Raw genomic sequence first — 21,431 nt, 5'->3', positions numbered from 1 at the left:
GTCAGGAGACAGCCAGTTCCTTTGGAACTGCTCCAAAGAAGAGTTCAAAACTCCTTCAGTGTACACCGCAACACTCTCCACACAGTGTCTGAGCATGGCTTATGGGCCTGGAGTCAGTGCTGACCCAAACTCCTGGTCCGTGTGCTAACCAACCTGATATTCCTCATTGATTTTGGTGTTGCTGCTAAACTGAACAGCATTAGTTTGGTACAGCTGCTGTAAAAAAAATTACCTCCTCTTGCTCTGTCACCTGCTTCTGCTGCACCGGGTGTAAGTGGTTTACTGCACCGTGAAGACAGATTCCAGATGCAGGGAACTCGCACCTCCAATCCCAGATGCTATGTCCAGCAAAGGATCCATGGTTCTGGCCCATAGTGGTGGCCTGGACACCTCCTGCAGGCTTGTGTGACTGAAGGAACAAGGACATGATGTCATTGCCTACCTGGCCAACATCGGCCAGAAGGAAGACTTCGAGGAAGACAGGAAGAAGGCATGCAAGCTTGGGGCCAAAAAGGTGTTCATTGATGATGTCAGCAGGGAGTTTGTGGAGGAGTTCATCTGGCTGGCCATCCAGTCCAGCGCCCTATATGAGGACTACTGCCTCCTGGGCACCTCTCTGGCTAGGCCCTGCGTCGCCCACAAACAAGTGGAAATCACCCAGCAGGAGGGTGCCAAGTACATATCCTATGGCATCATGGGAAAGGAGAACAATCAGGTCCAGTTTGAGCTCACCTGCTCACTGGCCCCCAGATTAAGGTCATTGCTCCCTGGAGGATGCCCGAGTTCTACTACTGGCTCAACGGCTGCAATGATCTGATGGAATACACAAAGCAACATCGGATTCCCATCCCAGTCACTCTCAAGAACCCGTGGAGCATGGACGAGAACCTCATGTGTATCAGCTATGAGGCTGGAATCCTGGAGAAACACAAGTACCATAAGCACCTCCAGGTCTCTACACGAAGACTAAGGACCTGACCAAAGCCTCCAACACCCCTGACATTCTCTAGATTGAGTTCAAAAAAGAGGTCCCCGTGAAGGTGACCAACGTCAAGGATGGCGCCACCCACCAGACCTCCTAGGAGCTCTGCGTGTACCTGAACGAAGCTGCGAACAAGCATGGCCTGGGCCATATTGACATCGTGGAGAACCATTTCATTGCAATGAAGTCCTGAGGCATCTACAAGACCCTAGCTGGCATCATCCTTTACTATGCTCATTTACACATAGAGGCCTTCACCATGAATCAGGAAGAGTGCAAAATCAAACGAGGCCTGGGCTTGAAATTTGCTGAGCTGGTGTACACCAGTTTCTGGCACAGCCCTGAATGTGAATTTGTCCACCACTGCATCACCAAGTCCCAGGAGTGAGTGGAAGGGAAAGTGCAGGTGTCTGTCTTCAAGAGCCAGGTGGACATCCTCAGACAGGAGTCCGCACTGTCTCTCTAAAATGAGGAGCTGGTGAGCATGAATGTGCAGGGTGATTAGGAGCCAATTAATGCCACCAGGTTCATCAACATCAATTCCATCAGGCTGAAGGAATATCATTGTCTCTAAAGCAAGCTCCCTGACAACTGGGCCCCTACATGAGGGGGAGCTGGGGCCTCCTCACTTTGCACACTTTGCAGATACCCCAAGAACAGACACTAATTATTGTGATAATTCGTAATCGTGACTTGTTCTCCCTGGCTGGCAGTATAGTGGGGCTGCCAGGCCCCAACTTTTTTCCCTGGTACCCCTGAAGCCTGCAAAAGTGATCATCAAAGGGGAGGGTGGGGGGCAGCTGCAGTGGGGAGCTATAAAATGACAATTTTTTTTTGAGACACTTACTCTGTCACCCAGGCTGGGGTGCAGTGGCTCGATCTCGGCTCACTCAATCTCCACCTCCTGGGTACAAATGATTCTCATCCCTCAGCCTCTCAAGTAGCAGAGATTACAGGTATGTGCCACCATGCCTGTCTAATTTTTGTGTTTTTAGTAGACAGGAGGTTTCACCATGTTGGCCAGGATGGTCACAAACTCCTGACCTCAGGTTATTTGCCTACCTCCACCTCCCAGAGTGCTGGGATTACAGGCGTGAGTCACCGTGCCTGTCCAAAAATGACAATTAAAAAAAGATTAGAAAAAATTACCTCCTACTGGGTGGCTGAAAGCAACATAAATGTATTACCTCCCAGTTCTGTTTTTTTCAGAATTTGTTATTGATAATTTTTGTGGGTACATAGGAGGTGTATATATTTATGGGATATCTGTAATGTTTTGATACAGGCATGCAATACATAGCAATCACATCACAGAGAATGGGGTATCCAGCCCCTCAAGCATTTACCCTTCGTGTTGCCAATAATCCTATTATACTCTTTTAGTTATTTTTAAATGTAAAAGTAAGTTATTTTTGATCTCCTAGTTCTCTTGTTGGCCTCTCCCTAGCTTCCAGTAGCCAGCAGCAATCCTTGGCATTCCTGGACGTGTGGGTGAATCATTGCAGTCTCTGCCTCCATATCCATGTGAGCTTCTCCTCTGTGTCTGTGTCTCCTCTTATGTCTCATAGAAGGACACCTGACATTGCATTTAGGGCCCAACCTAATCCAGGATGATCTCACCTTGAGATTCTTGACTTGGTTCTATCTCCAAATGCTGTGTTTCCAAATAAGGTCCCATTCACAGGTTCTGGGGTCAGGATGTGGACATATCTTTTTGGGAGACTATGGTTCAATTGACTACAGTTGTATTCAGTTCCTTCTGGAGGCTCTAGGAAGAGCATCCTTCCTGCCTCTTCCAGATCTTAGAGGCTCCAGGAACCCCTGGGCTTGTGGCACAGTTTAAGCCACTACAGGTGTCCTTAGTTCCCTCTGGAGGCTCTAGGGGAGGGTCTTTCCTGCCTCTCCCAGCTCCTGGGGGCTCCAGGCATCCCTGGGCTTGTGGCTGCATCACTCCAGTCTCTGCCTGTGTGTCCAGGTGGCCTTCACCTCTGTGTCTCTGTCTCCGCTTCTGTCTCTTACAAGCACACCTGTCATTGCTTTTAGGGTCCTGAATCCAGCATGACTTCATCTTGACATCCCGTACTAATTACATTTACAAAGACTCAATTTCCAAATAAGGTCCTGTTCAAACGTTTCAAGTAGACATGGAATTTTTTTAGTGGGCAAGGTGGGGAGAAGACACAGAATACCTGTTGTGTTCCCCGCATCCTCGGGCTCTCGCTGCTTTCTCCTAGCCAGTGGGATCCTGGTCTCTCACATCTAGCCATTACCTGGAATCTTGCCGGCAGGGAGCTACCCCAAACCCCTGCCCTGACTGGCTCCGATTGGGTTATGTATTCCCCGTCCAATTGTATCACCACAATTATCACAGCGTATATCTCATGATCATCCTCCCCAGTTTAGGGACTTTACCTTCAACCATCCTTTCATTAAAACGGTTTATTAAGGTACTTACTGCAAGTTAGACTATGTAACTGGATTTATTTTTTAAAATACATGAATTTAACAACATAATTTGACCTCCTACTCTCTGCTTGTCCTAGAAAAAAGCAGTAGTTACACATGAATTAGAGTCTTAAAATATGAGACCTTTTCAGGTTGGGCGCAGTGGCTCACGCCTGTGATCCCAACACTTGGGGAGGCCAAGGCAGGAGGAGCACTTGAGCCCAGGATTTCAAGACCAGGTGGGCAACATGATGTAGAGACCCCTGTCTCCACAAAAAATACAAAACAATTAGCTGGTGTGGTAGCACGCACCTACAGTTCCAGCTACTCAGGAGGCTAAGGTGTGAGGATCACTTGAGCTCAGGAGGTGGAGGCTGCAGTGAACCATAATCAGACAATTGTATTCCAGTCTGGGCAACAGAGAAACACCCTGTCTCAAAATAAAATAAATAAAATAAAATAATTTTATCTCCTACCTTGTGTCTGTCCTAGGAAAAAGCACTAGTGCCCTTGAATTCAAATCTTTAAATATGAGACCTTTGTTCTAAATGAACCACCCACAATCTCCACACTTGTTGTGAAGAAGTAACTAAAATGCCCTGATTTTGTTTACTTAGCAGAATCCCCTATATCCCTAAGTGACTCATAGCCTGTTGCTGTTATGTAACAGCTTGCTAGAGAGACTAAACATATCATGATTGTTAAGGGAACAAAATGCAAGTAAGATGTTCCTACAGAAACATTGCTGCTGGCTGTGAACACCTATAAGACACTTGGAAAATGATATCACTTTTTTTTTGTTTTGCAGGAAGACAGATACACTTTGCATATTGTCCACACATGGAAACAATAGTCCAAGCATATAAGCTGGGTGGCCAAATTAATTGCAAACAAAGATACAGTAGCAATCATAGAGTGTAACCTTGATAGAAGGAGAATGAACAGATCCACAATAGGTCAGAAGATCTGAAGTTGCATCCACCTTATTCATTAGGAAGGCTACAAAAAGCAGGAAACAATAGCTAATGAGCTTAACTCATTTTTAAGAATAATTAAGGTAACAAATATCAGTAAGTTTTCAAAAGAAATAAAATTCAATGGCTGCAGTTTCCTATCTGGTTATATAATTGCCATGTAGTTGTATAGCCCAATTGATGACTAAGTTAAACCTGCAACACCCTTGCGAAGGCCTGCCCAGCCTCCAGCAACAGGCATGATATTTCAATTCATTTAGTGTAGGTTTGTTCCACATTCCACCAGCTATATTGTGTGGGTTTTCCTTTTCGGGAGACAAAAATCCCCCTTTAGGTAAGTTTCATGGATCACAGGTACATCCCTAGGGACGCTGTAGAATGTCTGTGATATTTCAACTACACAGCAGCCCTTCAAATCTTAAATGGCATACACCCAAAAATTATCGTGCTTCCTGTCTCTTAATTTGGTTTAGAATAAATATGCACTCATGCATGTTGAGGTTATGAGTCTGCTATGGTCTGCATATGTATGTCCCACCCCAAACTCATATACTGAAATCCTCACCTGAAAGGTGATGTTGTTGGGAGGTAGGGCCTTTGGGAGGTGATGAGGTCATAAAGTGAAGCCTGATGAATGGGATCAGTGCCCTTAGGAAAAGGACCTCAGAGAGTTCCCTCGCCCCTTCCACCATATAAGGACACAGCGAGAATGCTCCATCTTAATCCAGGAAGCGGGTCCTAACAAGACACCGAATCTGCCCCACCTTGAGCTTGGACTCCCAGCTTCCAGAAGTATAAAAAGTAAATGTCTGCTGTTTATGAGTCCCCAGGCTATGGTATTTTGCTAAAGAAGTCTGAGTGGACTAGAATACGGTTCCTTACACCAAACTTCGCTTTTCTATATTTCTTCAAATTCAAGCACTCAGTGCCAGGAGTATCTGGATGAGACCAGGTTGCGAGTCCTCACTAGACACTGAATCTGCCATTCCTTGATATTAGACTCCCAGCCCCAGGACTATGGGAAATCAATGTCTGCTGTTTGTAAGCCATGCAATCTAAGGTATTTTGTTGCAGAAGTCTGAATTGACTGGGATACAGTTTCTTATAGCAGCATTCACTCTACTATATGCCTTCAAAATGGCGCACTCCACACTGTGGCTATCCAGGGAGACCAGATTGGGATGAGTGTTGGTGCCTACACCTCAGCTGATTGGAGCTGAATATATCAGCACATTGTTTGATTTGGACAGGTATTTGTCAGTCTTGGTTTACATTCAACCAGTTGTAGACATTCCTAAACATTTTTCAAGCCACTCTGTCATCTCTGCTCATCAGGTATAGCTTGGAGAGGTTCAGAACACCTGCCTTATCCAGGTGGGTCTGCTATCATCACAGAGATCCTTACAAAAGGGAAGTGGAAGAGTCAAAGCTACAGAAAAGACACAGGCTGCAGGAAGTAGAGGTTGGCATGATGTAATCTGAAGATACAGGAAGATGTCATGAGCCAAGGAATGCAGGCAGCCTCTAAAAGTCAGAAACAGAAATAAATCATTTTTCTCCTAAAATACTCAGAAGAAACACAGCTCTGCAGACATCTTTATTTTATTCTGATGTTCAAAACTGTAACAGAATAAATGGGTGTTGTTTTAAGCTGTGGCATTGGTGATAATTTGTGACTGCAGTCACAGACTCACACAGTCATCATCCTGCTGTTCAACCTTCCCTGAATGACAAATTTAACCCCAGGCCCCTTGCCCCTGCTAGCCCCTCTGCTTGGAAGCTTCCAACTCGAAATATTGAATGATTTATTCCAACACCACCTCCTCAGAGTGGCTTTTCACCTACCTCTTTCCATAATCACCTTCTCCTTTCCTTTTGCTCTGATTCACTCTTGGAAACAGTTCTTAGGTGACTTTGGTGTTGATTTTACTGCATCTGACTCCCTCACTAGAATGTGAGCTGCATGGCAGCTTCAACATTCTCACTCATGGCCGTGTCTAGGGTTAGGGTTAGGATTAGGCAATCTGGAGCCATCAATAGCTATTGAATGAATGACCATGGCCAGGTCTATATTTATAAGGTCAACTTCTGGACAGGGACATAATATCTTCTTAAGCAGTGAGGAAGTCAGCAAGAGCCATCAAGCTGTCATAGGGAAAGAGTAGAAGCACACCTATTGTGAGTGAAAATCAGTTAGGAGCTCTCCATGGGTCTCTCTGATTCTGAGACACCTGACTGCATGGTGAGACATTGTATTAGTCTGTTTTCACACTGCTGACAAAGATATGGCTGAGACTGGGAAATTTACAAACGAAAGAGGTTTAATAGACTTGCAGTTCCACTTGTCTGGGGAGGCCTCAGAATCATGGCAGAAAGCAAGGAGGAGCAAGTCATGTCTTTCATGGATGGCAACAGGCAAAGAGAGAACTTGTGCAGGGAAACTCCCCTTTATAAAACCATCAGATCTCATGAGACTTATTCACCATCACAAGAACAGCATAAGAAAGACCTGTCCCCATGACTCAATTACCTCCCACTGGGCCCCTCCCACAACACGTGGGAATTCAAGATGAGACTTGGGTGAGGACACAACCAAACCATATCAGACTTCTTCCATGAGTGGTTTTGGCTCCAGATACACAGTGAAGCCACCTGTGATAGCCATTAAGGTGACTTTTGAAGTCACCTGTGAGCTACCAAAAACACCTACACCTATGGTTCTAACTACATAGATTTGACTTCACTGGAACTGGGTGTAGTCTGAATTCTGGGAGTGCAAATGTTCTTCTTGTGAGTCTAACAACCTGTAAATGGATACGATGATGCCTAGACCCCAAGAGAGAAACAAATGTGTAGTGAACATCAAATTGGTTTGGGATGTGGGAGGCAGACAATGTCATGGGTCAGGGAAAATGGGAGATCCTGAATTTGCCAATCTTTTTTATAAAGAAGGTCATATTTTCTTCAGAAGAGTAAATCAAACCCAATTTTAAACTTGATTTAGACTAAACATGTGTCTACACATGGGTGTCTATCCCTTAGGATTTGAGAGTCATTGTACTATCCATTTATATTTATGACATAAATATAGTTCTCTACAGGGAGAAAAATGCCACAGTTTTCTTTTCTTTGAGGCTAAGTCTTCTTTTTTGGCCATGTGTTAAGCCATAATTGGAACTGGCCATATTTTAATTTTCCAAGAGTATCAAAAAGAATAGAAATGGAAAGTAATAAAGAGAAAGTGATTGAGTGGGCAATATTTTCCTTTTAGCTCCCAAAGAGAATGGCCAATATTTTTCAACCCTAAGGAATACCTGTCATTCATTCTCAGAAGCAGTGTAGGAATTCATGGAATTCCCCAAGAGATGCCATGAGAACAAAAGTGTAGACCCATAACAAAGGTAGGTAGTGCCAGCACACAATGTATGATTCAATTTGAAGACCAGGAGGGAGTTGAAGGGATACAAGAAGGAACATTGTGTCTCGCATATAGAATTACATACGGGAAAGGATGTGCAATGTGCCAAGTGAGTGTTTTCCAATTGGCAGTAGACATCAAATCTTCTACTGAGAAATAGTATGGGGGGAAAGAGAAAGAGAAGGCTGGAGGTATGCTGCCTCTCTATTAAAACAACTCTTTGAAAAATATGTATAGAAGACTTCTAAGTATCCCAAGACCACAGACATATAGGATGTAGATTTGGCCATGGACCTTTGGCCATGGAACATTTGCACACCCGGAATCCAGACTACACCCAGGATCAATGAAGTTCAATGCCTATAGGCAGAACCATTGGCTCAGGTATTTCTGGATGCTCATAGGTGACTTCCAAAGTCTCCTTAAAGGCCATCACAGGTAACTTCACTGTGTAGTTGGGGTCCAGAACCACTCAAGGAAGGAGGCTTATGATGTAGGCAGGTGTCTCAGAATCTGAGAGACCCAGGTAGTGTCCCCTAACTCTGATTTTCCACTGGTAATAGGTATGCTTCTATTCTTTTCTTATGACAGCCTGATGGCCCTTGCTGTCTTCCTCACTGCTTAATGTAGACCTGGCCATGCTCATTCATTCATTTAATAGCTATTGATGGCTTCAGGATGCCTAACCCTAACCCTAACCCTAATCCTAACTCTACCTCTACCCCTAACCCTAGACAGGGCCATGAGTAGGAACACTGAAGTTTCCATTGAGTTCACGTTCTAGACAGAGAGTCAGACACAGTACAATAAACACTAAATTCACATAAGAACTGTTTGCAAAACTGAATCAGGGCAAAGAGGAAGGAGAAGGTAATTTTGGAAAGGGAGATGAAGAGTCATTCTGAGGAGGTGGTTTTGGAATAAATCATTCAGTATTTGGGGAAAGAAGCTTCCAAGCGGAGGGGCCAGAAGGTGCAAAGGGCCTAGGGGCATTTGTCTTGTTGGGAAATTTGAACAGCAGGATGATGAGTGTGAATCTCCTGTGGCTACTGTCACATGGGTCTGTAGGGTGATAAAATGAGAACATTTTAATCAAATAGTTCAGTGCCCCAGTTGAGGACAATAGGTTGATAAACCAGCCGGGAATATTCCAGGCTTTCTCTCATCCATTTGCAAGACTGAAACTGGCCTTATCTGTACCATGTTTCAATAATAAGCTGCCTTATTAACATGTACTCCTATAGAATAGGAAAAACACTGACTTGATAATAACACTGCCTGAAAAAAATGCAACAAAACATGTTTTTCCTCTTTCTCTCTGTCTTCTTATTCCTCCTCTCTCTCCTCTAATTGTATAAAGTGATATCTTATTATCTTCATTTTTATTTCTCACTACATTTTGATTTTGGCATCTCCTCGTACTCATTGAATGAGTTTTCTAGGGATGCTACAATGCAGTCTCACAAGTTCAGTGGTTTAAAACAACACACATTGAGTATCTTCCAGATCTGAAAGTCAGAGTCCAAAATGAGTCTCCCTGGGATAAAACTGATATATTGGCAGGACTCCATTCCTTCTGGTGGCTCTATACAGGGACAATCTATTTTCTTGCCATTTCCAGCTTTTAGGAGTGTCAACTAAAAATAAAATTCTAATGCTCCCTCCGCACCCCCCACTCCCTGCCCCCCAGTTATCTGAATGGACCCCTCCTCTCAGCCAAGGGCACTCCAAAGTTAACCTGAAAAACTGGTTCAGGCCATGATGGGAAGTGGAAGCTGGACATGCCTCATCATGCCCTCCTCCCTTTTGGAATCACTGATAGAACAGACTCTCTAACTCTGATAAGAAACATTTACAATCTATTCTCTCTGGAGCCTGCTACCTGGAGGCTTCATCTTCATCATAAAACCTTGGTCTCTGCAACCCCTTATCATAACCCAGACATTCCTTTCTACTGATAATAACTCTTTCAACCAATTGGAAGCCCCTCTGCCTGCCACTTTGAGTTGTCCTACTTTTCTGGACCAAACAAATATACATCCTACATGTATTGATTGATGTGTCATGTCTCCCTAAAATACATAAAACCAAGCTGTACTCCAGCCAGCTTAGGCAGATGTCATCAGGACCTCCTGAGGGTGTGTCATGGGCACACCCTTAACCTTGGCAAAATAAACCTTCTGAACTGATTGAAATCTCTCTCAGTTACTTTTGGTTTAATGGGAGCTACCAACATTTCTTGACTCATGGCCCCTTTCTCCATCTGCAAAGCCAGCCATAGCCACCAGGTCTAGTCTTTCTCAAGTTGCCATCTCTCTAGTTCTCCCTCCCTACAATCTTTTAAGGACCTTAGTGGTCACAAGGGACCACCTGTGTTACTCAGGATACTCCCCTTATTTTAAGATCAACTGATGAGAGAAAATTTAATTCCATCTACAACCTGAATTTCCTACTGCCATGGTGCATAACACATGTATAGGTTCTGGGAAGTAGGACATAACATCTTTAGGACGGGAGAGATCACCCTGTCTGCTATATGCATTCAAACTATTCGAGTTTTTTCTTCTAAGAATTATTATTCCTACCCATTTTGCCTTTCCTCTTGGATTTTATTTTCATCTTAATAGGCATATTGGCCAGGAGCAGTGCCTCATGCCTGGAATGCCAGTACTTTGGGAGACTGAGGTAGAAGGATTGCTTGAGCCCAGGAGTTTGAGACCGGCCTGGCCAACATGGCAAAACCCCATCTCTGCTAAAAATACAAAAAATTAGCTGGGTGTGGTGCTGCATGCCTGTAATCCCAACTACTTAGGAGGCTGAGGCACAAGAACCGCTTGAACCCAGGAGGCGGAGGTTGCAGTGAGCCAAGATAGCACCACTGAACTCCAGCCTAAGTGACAGAGTGAGGCTCTGTCTCAAAAAAAAAAAAAGGGTAGAAAGACTATTTTTAAAAAATAGGCATACTTTGTATCATTTAGGTATTAGCCCCTCATCAGTTTGATACTGTGTGTGTATGTGCGTGTGTGTGTGCGTGTGCCTGTGTGTACATGTGTATGTGTGTGTGCGTGTATGTGCATGTGTGTATGTGCGTGTGCGTATGTGTATGTGCATGTGTGTGTTTGTGTGTGTATGTCTTTGTGTGTGTATGCATGTGTGTGTGTATGTGCGTGTGTGTGTGTGCACTTTTCTGACAGGTATTTCTAAGGCATTTTTCTTTCTTCTCACAATTCAAATACTTAACCAGAATACATCTAGTTGCTATTTTTCTTTCTATAACTTTCATCTGAGACTAGTTAAGAAACAGCCGGAAAGGTCCTATGAATTATTATTTTAAGAATAAAGATGATGTTATTTTGCAGATGTTACAGAAATACAATGAATTGATTTCCAAGAACACTGTGCATTCTTTTTTGTTTGTTTTTAATGTCTCCAAGAATTCATCTTGTAGGTAACCTATACTCACAGAAGCACTCAGGGCAGAAGAGGAGACTGAGGTTTCTGTGCAATTATTTATTTGGAAATGGAGCCCATTCCCTCCCTGGAGCAAGAGCTCAGGAAGTGGAGGGAAGGACGTGAAACAGGAAAAGAGAAAAAGCCCACTTGAGGATTTATGATTGGGTTTGCCGCCAAAGTGGCAACTGACGTTTGACCCTGGAAGACCTTGTGAGGATTTTAGGATAACTGTAAGGCTGCACCAGGGAGATGAGAAAGGAAGCCATTTCTCCATCTCCTTCCGTGCTCTATGGGTGAACGATGGCTCTTTCTCTTTTGTGATCCTGAGTGCTGGAAAGCTGAAGGAATTCTTCCAAGAATTGAGTGAGTTCAGCCAGCCTGGATTCCCTGGAATTCTGGTGAAGCCTGACTGGGGAAAGAACAAAGACTGAGAAGGTTTGACTTGATAGACGATGAGTACCTCATGAATACATATCCTGTAACATAAAGTAATGATAATACTAATAATACTTATCATTATTATTAGCAATAATGCTGCAGGTTTTTCATTACTGCCTATGTATATTTTTCCAGGATGAAAAAACTTCCTGCACACTCTGGGACAGAATTTCGCTACATGAGTAGGTAGTCCACAGAATCTTAACCTTACAGGATGATTCATTCAAAACAGATTCAATGATAAAACACACTTTAGAAAGGTTAAATATATATTATCTTTGTTAGTGACTCATAACTACAACCAAAAAAACCCGTATAACCCTATTAAAATATGCACAAAAATCATGAACACACAATCTTCAAAAGAAGACATATAAACGGCCAAAAAGCATATGAAAATTTGCTCAACATGACCAATCATCAGAGAAAAGCAAATTGAAACCATAATTACATATCTTCTTATTCCAATCAGACTAGCTATTTTTTTTTTTTTGAGACAGAGTCCTGCTCTGTCACCCAGGCTGGAGATAATTTGATTATTACTGCCATGCCTTGGTATTTGTGTTTCAAGAGCTGCCAGCAACTGCCGTCAAATGATGCATTGATAAACATCCTTGTGAAATTGATTACTGAGTCAGATCCTGAAATACCTGGAAAGGCTGTGTCCACTTTATATATCTCTCCTCTATATATAGGAAGTCCCAAGAAAATGGGAGTCCAGTATCAAAAAAGGATTTGCTTCTTAAATAGCACCGCTCTTTCTTCTGTTTAATATTGAAAACTGTCAAGGACTATGTTCTTTCTTTATTTAGACTGCCAGAAAATACAGACACATCACCATCTGTGTACATCCGTGTAATTTCATTGTCAGCCCTCACTATCATATCACCCTGGTTTTCTATCACTCATTTATAATCTGTCTTCCTTATAACCTATTTTCAGTTGCATTTTGTATATCTTATGTTATTCTGTTTCTTTTTGCCTGAAGCCTCCTCCTTCTTTTCAAAGAACAAGGCAAGACCAGACATTATTGCTCGTGCCTGTAGTTCTAGCATTTTGGGAGGCTGGGGTGGAAGGATTGCTTGAGCCTAAGAGTTTCAAGATCAGTCTGGGCAACATGGCAAGACACCTTGTCTATTAAAAAATCAAAAAATTAGCCTGGCATGGTGGTGCACACCTGTCTTCCCAGCTACCTGGGAGGCTGAGGTGGGAGAATCACTTGATCCCAGGAGGTCAAGGCAGCAGTGAGCTATGATTGCACCACTGCGCTCTCGCCTGGGAGACAGAGCAAGACCCTGTCTGAAAGAAGGAAGGAAGGAAGGAAGGAAGGAAGGAAGGAAGGAAGGAAGGAAGGAAGGAAAGACAGAGAGAGAAAGAAAGAAGAAAAAGAAAGAAAGAAAGAAAGAAAGAAAGAAAGAAAGAAAGAAAGAAAGAAAGAAAGAAAGAAAGAAAGAAAAAGTTTGCAAAAATTTTCTCCCATTTTGTAGGTTGCCTGTTCACTCTGATGGTAGTTTCTTTTGCTGTGCAGAAGCTCTTTAGTTTAATTAGATCCCATTTGTCAATTTTGTCTTTTGTTGCCATTGCTTTTGGTGTTTTGGACATGAAGTCCTTGCCCACGCCTATGTCCTGAATGGTAATGCCTAGGTTTTCTTCTAGGGTTTTTATGGTTTTAGGTCTAACGTTTAAATCTTTAATCCATCTTGAATTGATTTTTGTATAAGGTGTAAGGAAGGGATCCAGTTTCAGCTTTCTACCTATGGCTAGCCAGTTTTCCCAGCACCATTTATTAAATAGGGAATCCTTTCCCCATTGCTTGTTTTTCTCAGGTTTGTCAAAGATCAGATAGTTGTAGGTATGCGGCGTTATTTCTCAGGGCTCTGTTCAGTTCCATTGATCTATATCTCTGTTTTGGTACCAGTACCATGCTGTTTTTGTTACTGTAGCCTTGTAGTATAGTTTGAAGTCAGGTAGTGTGATGCCTCCAGCTTTGTTCTTTTGGCTTAGGATTGACTTGGCGATGCGGGCTCTTTTTTGGCCTCATGCTGCTATAAAGACACATGCACACGTATGTTTATTGCGGCATTATTCACAATAGCAAAGACTTGGAACCAACCCAAATGTCCAACATTGATAGACTGGATTAAGAAAATGTGGCACGTATACACCATGGAATACTATGCAGCCATAAAAAATGATGAGTTCATGTCCTTTGTAGGGACATGGATGAAATTGGAAATCATCATTCTCAGTAAACTATCGCAAGAACGAAAAACCAAACACCGCATATTCTCACTCATAGGTGGGAATTGAACAATGAGATCACATGGACACAGGAAGGGGAATATCACACTCTGGGGACTGTTGTGGGGTGGGGGGAGGGGGGAGGGATAGCATTGGGAGATATACCTAATGCTAGATGACAAGTTAGTGAGTGCAGCACACCAGCATGGCACATGTATACATATGTAACTAACCTGCACATTGTGCACATGTACCCTAAAACTTAAAGTATAATAAAAAGAAAGAAAGAAAGAAAGAAAGAAAGAAAGAAAGAAAGAAAGAAAGAAAGAAGGAAAGAAAGAAAGAAAGAGAAAAAAAGAAAGAAAAAAAAAGAGAGACAAAGCATGGCCTGTAAGTTGACAACCAACGAAAGAATCACTACAGTCAGAAACTGCCCTCCAATTTGGAACAGTGTTGGTGGCTCAGACCATTTGGTTGCTTACCTGGGTTTCTACTAACTTTGACAGTGTGAGGTTTTCCATATACATGCACAACCCAGCTTCTCAGAGCTCTGAAAATGGTTTCCTTTTACAGTTTGCACTCTCTGCTCATAAGTTTTATAACAGACATAAATGTTCATGTCCTATGTGGCATGGTCAACAATTGTGCAATGTGTAATTTCACCATTTGCAAGGATACTCAGTGAGTGGAAATGTGAATTTATACTATTAATGTGCATTGCACCTGTTGCCTGATGTATTACTCAGGATAAAACAGAACTAATAGAATGTGTTTGTGTGTACATGTAGTTGACCCTTGAACAACACAGGTTTGAACTTATATGTGAATTTTCTTCCACCTCTGCCATCCCTGAGACAACAAAACAAACCCCTCTGCTTCATCCTCCTCCTCCTCCTCAACGTGAAGACAACAAGAACGGAGACCTTTAGGGTGATCCATTGAAAATGAAAGTTTAAAAAAAGAATATACTTGCTAACGTCATAAATAAATAACTAGTAAATGTATTTTCTCTTCCTAATGATTTTCTTACATGACATTTTCTTTTCTCTAGCTTACTGTGTTGTAAGAATACAGTATTGAGGCTGGGCATGGGGGCTCATGCCTGTAATCCCAGCACTTTGGGAGGACAAGGCAGGTGATCACTTGACATCAGGAGTACGAGACCAGCCTAGCTAACATGGCAAAAACCATCTCTACTAAAAATACAAAATTAGCTGGGCATGGTCGCACATGCCTTTAATCCCAGCTACTTGGGATGCTGATGCAGAAGAATCGCTTGAACCTGGGAGGTGAAGGTTGCACTGAGCCAAGATCATACCATTGCACTCCAGCCTAGGTGACAGGGTAAGACTCCATCTCAAAAAAAAAAAAAAATACAGTATTGAATACATATAATGTAAAAAAAATTATGTAAATCAACTGTTTATGTTACCATGAAAGCTTCTGGTGGACATTAGGCTCTTAGTAGTTAAGTTGTGGAGGAGTCAAAAGTTACTGGTGGATTTTTTCTTTTTTTGAGACAGATTCTCACTGTGTGTCACCCAGGCTGGAATGCAGTGGCGTGATCTCAGCTCACTGCAGCCTCTGCCTCCCCAGCTCAAGTGATTCTCCTGCCTCAGCCCCCTGAGTAGCTGGGACCACAGATGTGCACACCACACCAGCTAATTTTGTACTTTAGTAAAGACAAAGTTTCACCATCTTGCCCTGGCTGGTTTTGAATTCCTGAGCTCAAGAGATCTGCCTGCCTCGGCCTCCCAAAGTGCTGGGATTACAGGCATGAGCCACCATGCCCAACTGAGTTATAGGTGGATTTTTTACTGTGCTGCGGGGAGTCAGTGCCCCTAACCTCTGTGTTGTTCAAAGGTCAACTGTATATATAGTTATATATGCTTTTATATAAGTATACATATACATATGCAAATGTTTATACTAGTATACATATTTTACATATATATGTTTATATGTATAACTATATAAACAGTTACATATATAAATATATATGTGTTGTGTGTATATGTATATAAATAAGCGTATATGTCTTTGTATATATATAAATAAATATATATGCATGTAAATATAAATATATACATATAAATATATAATACATGTATATACATATATTTATATTTACATATACATACACTTACATACGTTTACATATACATACACATATATACTATATATGATATATACACACATATACTATATATACACATAAATGCACACATACATATTTTATACACACACACATATATATTTATTTACACACATGTACACAAAGTTTTGAAGAAACTGGCTTATGTGATTAAAGAGACTTGGTAAGTCCAATGTCTGCAGGGTAGACCAGCAGCAGGCTGGAGACCCAGGGAAAAACTCATGCTGCAGCTCAAGCCCAAAGTCCTCTGTGTGGAGGCAAAATTCCTTCCTCCTCCAGGGCCCACAGTCTTTTCTTGTCCTTCGGTCTTCAGCTGATTGGACAAGGCCCACATACCTCATGGTGGGCAATCTGCTTTACTCAAAGTCTATGGATTTCAGCATTAATCTCATCTAGAAAATACCTGCATGACAATGCCTAGACTAGTGATTGACCAAATACTTGGGTTCCATGAGCTCACCACACTGTCACATCAATTTAACCCTTGCTCTAAATTTTAAAATGTTTTGTATTGCAAATGTGCAATTTCTTTGCTTGTATATACGCCTCTATGTAGGACACTTGTGCTCCACACTCAATCCTGCAAACTGCACCTTGTACTCCAACGCCACCATGGCCAGTTGCCTGCAGCTTCTGCTGTGTTTGTCAGGTGTCTCATGGCTGGCCTGTCTCGGGTGTCTGGGTGGCACCTTCTCCTCCTGCCACCTTCCTTCTCTGCAGACTTTTGCAACCAAGCAAGAAAGACACAGAAGAGAAGAGCCTGAGATGGAGTAAGGACCCCTCTCTTTGGAGTCTGTGGGATTCCCCAGACATGGAAATCTTGAGTTCCTTGGAGGGAAATTCCAGGCATCTAGCTGGCTCTGAGAAGTCAATGAGCAGCCTGATAAGCAAGAAGGTAATCGTAGCTTAAAACAATTGCCAAGGAAGAAGTTAGAGTCACAAGATGCTTGGCTCCCCTACAAGAACTAAATATAACATCTTAGCAAGTGTCTCTGAGTTGTGTTTCCAGAAACCCAGACCCCCACCCAATAGATCTACCACCCTCTCTCCAGACTTCAAATAAGGGGAACTTGGGGTTACACTCTGAACACCATTCCTTGTTCTCAATTTCTTCCCGAAGGGCCTGGGTGTCACAGCCCTGGGTTAGGATGAACTGTCTTTCCTGCTGATCCCAAATTTTAAGACAAAGCTTCTCCTGCTTCATGAGTTACAATCAGAGAGGCTTTAAATCCACCTAGACCTGTAGGCCTCTGCTTTGGGGTTTCTCACCATTTTAGGTCAAACCAATATATAACCTCCATGCATTGACTTATGACTTTGCCTGTAACCTCTGCCTCCATGAATTAAGGAATTCATACCTTGAAGCCATCATGAAGGCCAGGGTTTAATCAAGAGCTGCCCAATTCTCCTTGTTTTGTGCCCTGCAAATAAACACCCTCCTTTCTCCCACTGCAAACCTCGCTGTATACATCTGGTCTTACTACACTGGGTGAGCAGACCTCAGTTCAGTTCCAAAACAAGGTGATGCAGCCTCTACACATTGAGAATTGCAGTGAACATCTGATAAGCCAAAATAATTGGGAATTAAAGAATGCAATGACTTGCACAGTGAAGAATGTGAGACCCAAAGTAAGGTGTTAGCTGTGAGACCAGCCATGACATGATTGTGAAATATTGGAGCTTGTGGTCTGCACTCAGAGGCGATTTGCAGCTTATATGGAAATAAAATTCACCATACGGTAGGGTCAGAATAGGTGGAGCATTTTGGATCATGGGGTGTATGTGTATGTATGTATGTGTATGTGTGTATATATGCACATACATGTGTATGTGTGTATATATGCATATATGTGTATATGTGTGTGCATGTATATATATGAGTTAGCATGTGTATCTCTACCCTACTAGGTCACAAACTTCTTGAGGCAAAATTCATTTTCACATATACAGAGCAGAAATATTATTCTCTGCCCACAAAGTCACCCACAGAATTCAACATTGCTCAAATATTGTGACCCTACCTTATCCAATTTTATTATTCACATAAGTTGGTTCACGCACTTCTATAAAGCAGTTCAAATCCTTAATGAATATCTACGTCTACACAAAGCTATACATACACACACACACATACATGCATCTACATCTAGACAGGCATAAATGCATATGCACATATATCACAGATAGATGATAGACAAGTAATAGGTATATAGATAATAGATAAATGAATAATAAATAGATAATAGATTGATACACAGATGATGTAATGGATACATAATACCTATATGAATGCATGATAGATAAAAAATGATAGCTAGGTAGATAGGTAGATGAATGGATAGATAGATGATGGATAATACATAGAAAGATAGATAACAAATGAATGGATGGATGGAAGATAGATGGAGTAAATATATAACAGATAGCTTGATAGATGGATGAGATAGATACATAGAAGATGGATAGATAATAGATAAATAAATACATGATAGAATAGATACACTATAGCTAGACAGATAGATGGTAGATAGATGATTGATAAATAGATACATAATAGACAGATAAGTAGGTAATAAAGAGATGGATAGATGAATAGATGATACATAGATAGTGGATGAATGAATGGATGAAAGATGGATACATAGGTAGATGGAATGATAATGGATAGATAGATAATAGATAAATGGTAGATAATAGATGAATAAATGGATGATAGAACAGTTATAGCTATAATAGCTAGATGGATGGATGATAGATAGCAGATAAACAGATGATATGTAGTCAGAGAGATAGATGACAGGTAGATAATAGATAAATGGATAGAGAGATGAATAAATAATACCTAGATAGATAGATAGATAGATAGGTAGATAGATAGATAGATAGATAATAGATAGATGAATGGATGATAAAATGTAGATAGATAAATAATAGACAAAAGATAGATAGATAGATAGATAGATAGATAGATAGATAGATAGATAGATAGATATTAAAATAAAATGCAATGTTATGTGCCAAATACTTAATGCAAAGAAGTGCGGGAGACAAAAGTGTCTCCTTGTTGGACTTCTGGGCTCTGTGTATATCAGATATTCTCTAAATTATGGGAGGGGGTGACCCAATTTCATATTAACTCACTCCTCATATGTTAATGCTTCCAACTCTCCACTCAAATTCATCTACCTATCTGCCTATTATCTACCTAACTATCATCCATCTATTTATCTACTCTCTATCATCTATCATCCATCCAGCCATTAGGGTATCTATTCTGTCTATCTATCATCCTTTTAGATGTGTGAGACAAGGGAAAAGGGAAGAAGACAGCAATGGTAAGCCCAACAAAACTCAATGAGAGCATGTTTGCAATAGGGGAAGCCATTCATAAGAAATTTTTTAACTTTGTTTTTCTAAATAAGCAAATGCATGAAGAGCTCTAGATTGCTGAGGCAAGGCAGGTGACAAAAGGAAAGGCCTGCTTAGAAAGAAAAGGTAGACAGAAAAAAATAGGGCTGCAGGACACCCAGAGATAAACTAGTCAAGACGCACTTGTCCTTAGGAACCAAGAAACACTCATTAATTTATTCTACAGCGACTGTTTCTCTAGCAAGTGGAGAGACAGCCATGATCCGCTGAACATGGCTCCAGTAGCAAGCCCAGCTCTGGGCCAAGTGACCAGGTGAGCAAAAGTTCCCAGAATGTCTACCTCGTCCTTTATGGGGACAGCCAGTTCCTCCACACCAAGCCTGTTCCTGCAGTTCTAAGTCTCCAACTACTCATCTCTCCTCCCAGGCATGTGCCATCCTATACACACCTGCTGTTCTTTTCTTTTTCTCTCTCTTTCCTTTTTCTTTCTTTCTCTTTCTTTCTTTTTCTTTCTTTCCTTGTTTCTTTCTCTCTCTCTCAATTTTCTTTCTCCTTCCTTCCTCCCTCCCTCCCTCTCTGCCTCCCTCCCTCCTTCCCTTTTCCTTCTTTCTTTCTTTTTTCTTTTTCTTTCTTTCTCTCTTTCTTTCTTTTCTTTCCTTCTTCCTTCCTCCCTCCCTTCCTCCCTTCCTTCCTTCTTTTTTCTTTTCTTCTTTCTTTCTTTTTCTTTCTCTCTTTCTCTTTCTTTCCTTCTTTCTTCCTTTCTTTCTTCCTTCCTTCCTTCCTTCCTTCCTTCCTTCCTTCCTTCCTTTCTTTCTCTTTCTCTCTCTTTCTTTCTCTCTCTCTCTCTTTCTTTCTTTCTTTCTTTCTTTCTTTCTTTCTTTCTTTCTTTCTTTCTTTCTTTCTTTTCTTTCTCTCCTTCAACAGAATCTAGCTGTGTCATCAGGCTGGAGTGCAGTGGCACAATCTTGGTTCAATGCAGCCTTTGCCACCCAGGTTCAAGCAATTCTCCTGCCTTAGCCTCCTGAGTAGCAGGGATTACAGGTGTGCACCACCACACCAGGCTAATTTTTTTTGGATTTTTAATAGAGATGGAGTTTTGCCATGCTGGCCAGGCTGGTCTAGAACTCGTGACCTCAGGTGATCCACCCACTTTGGCCTCCCAAAGTACTTGGATTACAGGCATGAGCCACCTTGCTTTCCAACACCTGCCTTCTGAGGCATTGAAGATTCACCATTGCCTGTATGTATTAGAGTTGCAGGACTAAATATAAGACTTCGGGTTAACTTAGGATTTATGATAAAAAATAATTGAAAAAATATATTGTAAGTACATCCTACATATTTAATAAGTTACACTAAAAATAATCCATCATTAATCTGAAACTCACTTTTAATTGAACATTCTGTATTTTCATTTGCTAGACCTGACAATCCTAATATAGAGCATTTTCATTTTGAGAAGTAAAAGATACGTGGATTCCTATGACTCCAAATATCTGCCCCTTTAGCATCTATATGTGTGTGTGTGCGTGTATGTATACATATATGTGTGTCTGTGTGTCTATGCATCTAGCTATTGTGTATCTATTCTATCATGTATTTCTTTATCTATTATCTACCTGTCATCTATCTATCCATTTTCTATTTATCTATCATCTATGTATCTATCGCATCCATCTACCAAGCTATCCATTATATATTTATTCCATCTCTTCAGCTATCTTCCATGCATTCATTCATGTATTATCTATCTTTCTATCTATATATCATTCATCATCTATTTATCAATTCATCTATTTTTTCTCTACCTATCCTCTATTTTTCTATCATGTATTCTGTTATATCATATGTGTATCGATCTATCATCTATTATCAATTTATTTATCTATTATCTATATACCTATTACTTCTCTATCCACCATCTATCTGTCATGTATGTGCATGCATTTATACTTG

The 21,431-nt window shown here is 41.4% G+C and overlaps 1 pseudogene; it reads left to right on the top strand.

Annotated features, from left to right (window-relative positions):
* Positions 1 to 340: 340 nt before the first annotated feature.
* Positions 341 to 1,589, top strand: LOC129530184 (argininosuccinate synthase-like; annotated as a pseudogene).
* Positions 1,590 to 21,431: the final 19,842 nt, after the last annotated feature.

This window comes from Gorilla gorilla, chromosome Y (genome assembly GCF_029281585.2).
Source record: "Gorilla gorilla gorilla isolate KB3781 chromosome Y, NHGRI_mGorGor1-v2.1_pri, whole genome shotgun sequence".
In the NCBI taxonomy this organism is placed as follows: Eukaryota; Metazoa; Chordata; class Mammalia; order Primates; family Hominidae; genus Gorilla; species Gorilla gorilla.
Note: the sequence above shows the minus strand (reverse complement) of the source record. Positions and strands in the feature narration are given on the sequence as shown.